At 46.5% G+C, this 6,994-nt stretch overlaps 1 protein-coding gene across 5 annotated transcripts in view; it reads right to left on the reverse strand.

The window, feature by feature from the left end:
• Positions 1 to 1,622, reverse strand: part of YEATS2 (YEATS domain containing 2) — a 76,253-nt gene extending 74,631 nt beyond the window's left edge. For all 5 annotated transcript variants that reach the window (XM_048865276.2, XM_048865274.2, XM_048865277.2 and 2 more), the window contains exons 1-2: positions 1,514 to 1,622; positions 683 to 966 (exon numbers count right to left, since the gene is read on the reverse strand). The gene's annotated coding sequence lies outside the window, so the exon portion shown is untranslated. The remainder of the gene's footprint in view (positions 1 to 682; positions 967 to 1,513) is intronic.
• Between the last annotated feature and the right edge of the window lie 5,372 nt (positions 1,623 to 6,994).

Consider the following 6,994-nt stretch of genomic DNA (forward strand, 5'->3'; position numbering starts at 1 on the left):
GTCAAGCCAATTCTAATAAAGCTAGGATTCTCATCAGCATGTCAGTTGTCATCCCCTTTCTTTCTCACCTAATTATTATACAGTAATTTGTTCAATGCAAATTGATTCATTCTTTGGTATCAACAAACTGGGCAAGTATAATTGTGAATCTGCTGAGGTCCAAATAAGCAAAAAAGATTTTTAAAAAAGCAACACCAGTAGAAAAAGCTAGGAAAGTTATACAGGTATGAGGTAGGGTGTGAATTTAAGCCACTGTAGATATACCAGTATAAGGCTCCGATTTGATACTTTTATTCCAAAATGAGAGTGCCTTTTTCCAGTTTCATTTATGTTGCTCTGGATGGGGTTTAAACTAAGCCCAAAAAAGTCATTCTTATTCCAGAATAAGAGAGTTCACAAGGTGAGTTATACTTGTATAACTAGAAAAGTTCCCCATGTAGACAAGCCATTAGAGAGCTGAAATTACATAAGGATTTGCTTTAACATAAAACTCTGCATTTTTCATTTCAATAATCTACAGTAAAAAATTATATGACAGCATGTATGCTTGTGTCAACTGTAACTAGGTTTAAAATGAGTGCCCTTTCACAATCAGGTACAGTCGAGAAACATGGCTGATCTCTAGCTGCATAGTTCGGCCACATGCTACAATAAACATTTTGCATGTGCTTTTATTTTTTACCTTTGAGATATCAGCAACGTAAAGTCTGGTTTCCCCTGCCTTTGCTAGGGAACGTGTGGGAGGTGTCCAATGTGGATTTTAAACTCTCTGCCCTTTTCCAAGGAGTGGAGTGTTGAATCTCGAACAGATGTCCCCTTTATTGCCGAAGTTAAACGGACATTAACAAAAGCCGTTTTAAAGAGTCAGAATAGAAGTTACTTTCTTTCAATTACTCAGCTTTCAACTGTGATGTGTGTTACCACTAGTCTTCCAGGTGCCTTTACAGTTTGCGGGGTAGACAAGACCTGAATTTGAAATGAGAAAGGGAAAAAAAATTCTTAGATGATCTTTATGTGGAGAGAAAGAGGGAGGGCCCCACGAGGTTACCCGTACCCCTGGATTTGGGGAGAACATGGCTGCTTGCAAACAGGGCATGACCCTCCCCCGCCACTCACGTCGCCCGCTGAGGAGGCAAATGTGCCACCTTTGTGTCTCCTGGCTGCGGGGGCAGCAGCGCGCCCTGGGCATGGGGTGCCCATGGGCTCGCACATCCCCGCAGCTGCACGTACCGCAACCCCCCTGCCCGTTCGGGGACCCGACCGGCGCCCGACCCAGCCTCAGGGGGGAGCTAGCCCCGTCCCAGGCCGCAGTCCCAGGGCGAGGGGGGTGGGGAGGAGAGCCAGGGCGCCCCCTGGTGCAGGGCAGGGGCCCGGGGGCGATTGCCCCTGCAGAGCCTACACCGGGGGCAGGGCGCCGGGCAGGCCCCGCCTGCTGCCCCCGAGCCATGCGGCCGCCCCCGCGCCGTCCCCTCGCCGTGCTACCGCAGCCCCGCGCCGCAGCCTCGCCGCCTACCGGCCTCCGCTGCTCGCCCCGCCCGGCCGCCGGCCCCGAGCGCTCAGCGCGGCCCCCGGCCGCCCAGTGCAGCAGCCGCCGCAGCGAGCGCCGCCATCGGCCCCGCGCCCTGCTCGGCTCCGGCTGCCAGTCACTGCGAGGGGCGGGAGCCGCGCAGGCGGACGGCGGCGAAGGGGCGGGGCGGGGCGAGCCGCCCGGCGGCCGCCGCGGGGCGCCAATGGGAGCCGTGGCGCCTGGGTCGGGCGTAGCGGAGCCGCGGCCAGCCCCACCTCGCCTGCGGCTCAGGGCAGATCGAGGCCGGCCCCAGCTCCCCCGTGACCCGCTGGGGCCTGGGCCGAAGCCAGGAGTTCTCCAGCCGGGCCGCTGCTCCTGGGTTGCCCTGCTGGAGAGCCCCGGAACGGGTCAGGAAAAGCCCCCAGACACACACCGGCCGGCCGTGGCCAGTGTAGAGTTTGAGCCCCAGTCTCTTTGTTAGGATAGGAAGGGCCCTGCAAGGGGTAACGCGGCTCTGCACGGCGCCTGGATGGCAAAGCGCCCTTGTCACACAGGAGACTGATTTTAAGGGAACTGTTAAAGTTTCTCTCTCTGGGGAATAAACATCTTGCTCCGTGAATCAACGAGCCATTGGCAGCCTGGCTTATCCCTTTTTAACTCTACCTCGTTCACTCTGGTTGACCTTCTACTAGTACAAAACAACCAAGGGACACAATGATCACATGAAATGCTCCTTTAAAAATAATGGCTGCACTCGCATACAGTTTTTTTCCTCTAAAAGCTATCAATACTGCCATTGTGGGAGAGCAAGAGGAACTCTGCTGGAACAGGCTGGAGGGGTTAGGAGACTTGGGGATTTGTTGTTTGTCTGAAAGGCAGAGTGGGAACTAGTAAATATTTTGCTCAGAAAAGAGACCTTTGACTTATAAGCAGGGCTGCCAACTGCCAGACATCTGATTTTGGCCTGTTGCATGTCTAATCCTGCTTTGTATTGTTGGGCTCACATTAGAGTCAATGGTGAGCAGTGACAATTGTAGTAGCAGCCATAAACCCCCCCATATAGGCTGCAGCATGGCTGGACCAGAAGGCAAATCAAAGTAATGCATTATTTTTTGAGGCCTGATTCGTTGATGTTTAAGGGCTGGCAATTCTGAAACTGACACAAATATAAACTGAGGGCTGGTCTACTCTAGACAGTGAGGTCAACCTAACTATGTTGCTCAGGGGTGTGAAAAATTCACATCCCTGAGAGATGTAGTTAAGCTGACCTAAACCCAGTGTAGACAGGGCTAAACTGATGGAAGAATTATTCCATCAACATAACTACAGCTTCTGGGGGGATGGATTTACTGCAGCGAAGAACCCTTCTGTCACCATAGTATATGTCTGCACAGCATCATAGCTGCAGCGCTGCAATTGTGCCGCTGTAGAGTTTCTAGCATATACGGACCCTGACCCTCCCAAAGTGCCCAATACTCCTCTGAGGGATGTCTATGCAAGTATGTCAGCCACTCAGACTATGTCCACACTAGAAATGCTGCAGCTGCAGTGCTTGCTGTAGTAAATTCACCTCTCTACGAGGCAGTAGAAGAATTCTTCCATTGACCTAGCGATGTCAACACGGGGCTTTGGTCAACTTAACTAGACGTTGAGTGCCGTGAAAAATTTCACACCCTGTTCAATGTAGTTAATCTGACCTAACTTTGTAGCGTAGACCAGCCCTTGGTTTCTGCAGCTCTGAGGTCTCACTCTGCCTCGTCTTGCCCTACACTTTCCCCAGGTTTTGCTGCTGGCCTGTAACTCCACTGGTTGACAGACCTCCACAGCCTTCTCTCAAGGTTTTCCTGGCCTCACATGACTTTTGCTAAGTACCATTGCTCTCCACAATCTATCTTTCACCCCCACAGTTAGTTGCATGTTTTAGTTTAATTCACATAAAAGTAACACTAACGTGGCTGCTACTCTGAAATCTCTCCTGACATAGGTTACCTTCATACTAAGGCTTTGAGAGACACTGGGTCCAACTGCGAAAAGGGAACAGATAAAGAGAAGTCATTTTGAGAAGCTGGTTAAAAGAGTTTAGGACTGACAGCATGGAATATGTTTTCTCTAAAAGGATCAGCAGCATATACTGGAATCTTTGGAACTGATTTATTGGGAAGTAGGGGAGACAGATGATACATTTCAAATAAGGATAATAATTTATGTTTTCTTGTCAAGAGGGGGGTTGGTGGAGACACCAGGCAGCACAAAGGTTTTCACCATTCTGGAAAATGTATGTATCTATTCCAGACCTGATCAAATTAGATAAGGCTTGTATTTCTGCACTGCGAGTTCTTCCCAAAGAAAAACTGTACACCTTTCTGCTTTCTCCCATGCTGTCCTTCACCCATGGGAGGAGCTCCCTGTAAACATCTGCAAAGCATCTCATTGTCCTTCCAGTCCCTCCTTAAACTGTCTTCTGACATGATGCATACAAAAACAGGACAGTGGTTAGGCATCCGCTGTGCTGTGTGACGACTGTTTTCCATTGCTGACCAGTATTGTCTCATTTTGTGGCACTTGTCTATTTGTTGTAACCACTTGTTGTCTCTTTAGGTCAGGAATAGTCTCTTTATTCTGTGTTTATACTGCACTGTGGGGCCATGATCCACAATAGGGCCCATCGGTGCAATCACAATGCAAATGATAAGTATGAACAAATTTTAACATAACCAAAATGTGCCACTGATGTATCTAGTAGCCTCTTGCCAACATTAAGAATAAATATCTGTACTAAAGAAATGGTATTCACCTCATAATATGTCATGCTGTCTGGAGTGGTTCAAGATCATGAGTGCCAACTTGAGGGCAGACTGTCAAAAAGCAGGGCAGACACCCCACACTGGTGGTGTGTTCTATTATTAGATTTCACCAACCCAGTAACAAATGTTAACTCCTGGCATAGGTGCCGACTCTGTGGGTGCTCTGGGGCTGGAGCACCCATGGGAAAAAATTGGTGGGTACCACTGGCAGCTCCCCGCCCCACCCCAGCTCACCTCTGCCTCCGCTCCGCCTCCTCCCCTGAGCGCACTGCCACGTCCTGCTTCTCCCCTGGCTCCCAGTGGTTGCGCTGTTTTTGCGGCAGCAAGTGCTGGGAGGGAGGGGGATGAGGGGCAACGCAGCATGCTCAGGGGAGGAGGTGGGGCTGGGGCAGGGATTTGGGGAGGGGTCCGATAGGGGCATGGAGGGAGCGGAGTTGGGGTGGGGACTTTGGGGAAGGGGTTGGAATGGGGGCAGGGCAGGGGTGGAGTCAGGGGGGGGTCGGGGGGGGGCACGAGCACCCACCAGTGCTGGGAAATGTTGGCACCTGTAACTCCTGAATCACTGTAACAGCTTTACCATCGAGTCAGAGACGGTCCCCTTGAACACTGCAGTATATCTTGCCACGCAGGCAAGATGGACATAATGATAAATGGTCACTTACTCCAAAAATCAGAAAATACTTGGGTTGCTCCCAGTCTCAGGAGACCAGTCACTTTCCCCAGATCAATTTGTACCTGAGATCTCACATCAAAGACAATGCTGGTAGCCAATTCTATAGTAAACAATTTATTAACTAGGAAAAAGAAATGAGAGAGTTATTTATAGGTTAAAGCAAACAACATATAAACACAGATGAGTCACAGTCTTATGTTCCAAAAAGTGACAGAGATGTAGTAGTCTGTCCTCTGAATGGTTTCAGAGGAACAGCCGTGTTAGTCTGTATTCGCAAAAAGAAAAGGAGTACTTGTGGCACCTTAGAGACTAACCAATTTATTTGAGCATGAGCTTTCGTGAGCGGTGAGTTGTAGCTCACAAAAGCTCATGCTCAAATAAATTGGTTAGTCTCTAAGGTGCCACAAGTACTCCTTTTCTTTTTGTCCTCTGAATGTCTTTTAGGGCTAACCCAGGTTGATCCTCGAGAACTCTTCTTTTGTTTCTTTGCTCCAGCCCTTGCGAGAGTCCAAACAGCAAAGAGAGAACCATTTCTTCTGTGAGCATCTCTATATGCCCTTCCCCCAGAGTTCAAACGGATGGAAGGAGAGCTCCTGCCCATAACTTTTTCATGGGTGAATGGGGCAATCAACAAAGTTTTCGTCCTACAATTGCCCATTTAGTCTTGATAGTCCTTCTTGATGGGTGGGATGGGAGGGGGAGAACCACTCTTCCTGCCTAGGTTCACAAGCTCAGAGTAGGCATTTTTACAATTATAAAGCAAAACATTGATATTACCTTATAGCATGGGATACAGACATTACAAGTAAGATTAATGCATGCAGCAACTTATAATGTTTTATAGAGACTACACACATTTTTACAAGTCTAATGCCTATCTTGAACAATATTAACACAGGTGAGCTTCTCTGGTTTCCAGCTATGAATTTGTCAGTGCTCAGCTAACACCTACAGCCTTGACAAGAACAGGCACCTCATTTACCAGCATCACAATATAAGTATCAAATTAAATACATTTAAATTTCCTCTTTGTTTTGGAATTTGGTTTGGTGTTGCTTTTTTAATCAGTGTTTGGAAAATAGAAAAAAAACATATATAAAAAGATTCCTTTATAATTACAAAGGTAATTCAGGACCTATTATCCCAAATTAAAGGATAATTTTGCATAGTATTCAGACTTCATTGTTTTAATGCCTTTGTAGCATACATATTGTCCACCATTACTTGTGAAAGGCAGGTAAAGACTAGTAGTTATGTAGCATAAATATCCTTCAAGACCAGAAAAAGGAAAGGAAAAAAAATAAGCATATTTGGTTTAAGTATCAGGGGGTAGCCATGTTAGCCTGTATCCACAAAAACAACAAGGAGTCCAGCGGCACCTTCAAGACTAACAGAGCTTATACCCTAATAAATCTGTTAGTCTTTAAGGTGCCACCGGACTCCTTGTCATATTTGGTTCAGGTATTTTACATATCAGTGTAATTTCAAAGCAACATTGTCAATTTTTTTTTAAACAGGAAATAGTGAAAGAGCATCATTATTAAAAAAACATGATTATTTAAAAAAGTACATAACATAGGAAATAAAGTATATACAGATCAAGGTGCATGACATAAATCTACTCAGGAAATGAAAGTAAAATCTTGTTATTTCACACACTGTAATTTGCACAAAAAGTAGTACTCTTCGCTTGTCTGCAAAGACTTATTAGCAGTGAATTGCAGCAAACTCATATTACAAAGATTTTTTTCCTTATAAAATATACTACACTTTGTTTACTGTTTATAGTACTTCACAATATACTAAATGAGAACTTAAATTGTCAGAATAAATCAGCAAGATTAATTTTGCGATGTCCTCTTCTTTCTTTTTTCCTTCTTTCATTTAGAGCCAGATTCAGATACCAATAATCATGTCAAACAGTACCTTGCTCCACAAATAGTCCCATTGACTCCGGAATAAACTGTTACCCAACAGCATTAAAGATATGAGAATTGGGCCCTTATTTTC

Source organism: Caretta caretta, chromosome 9, assembly GCF_965140235.1.
Source record: "Caretta caretta isolate rCarCar2 chromosome 9, rCarCar1.hap1, whole genome shotgun sequence".
Taxonomy (NCBI): Eukaryota; Metazoa; Chordata; order Testudines; family Cheloniidae; genus Caretta; species Caretta caretta.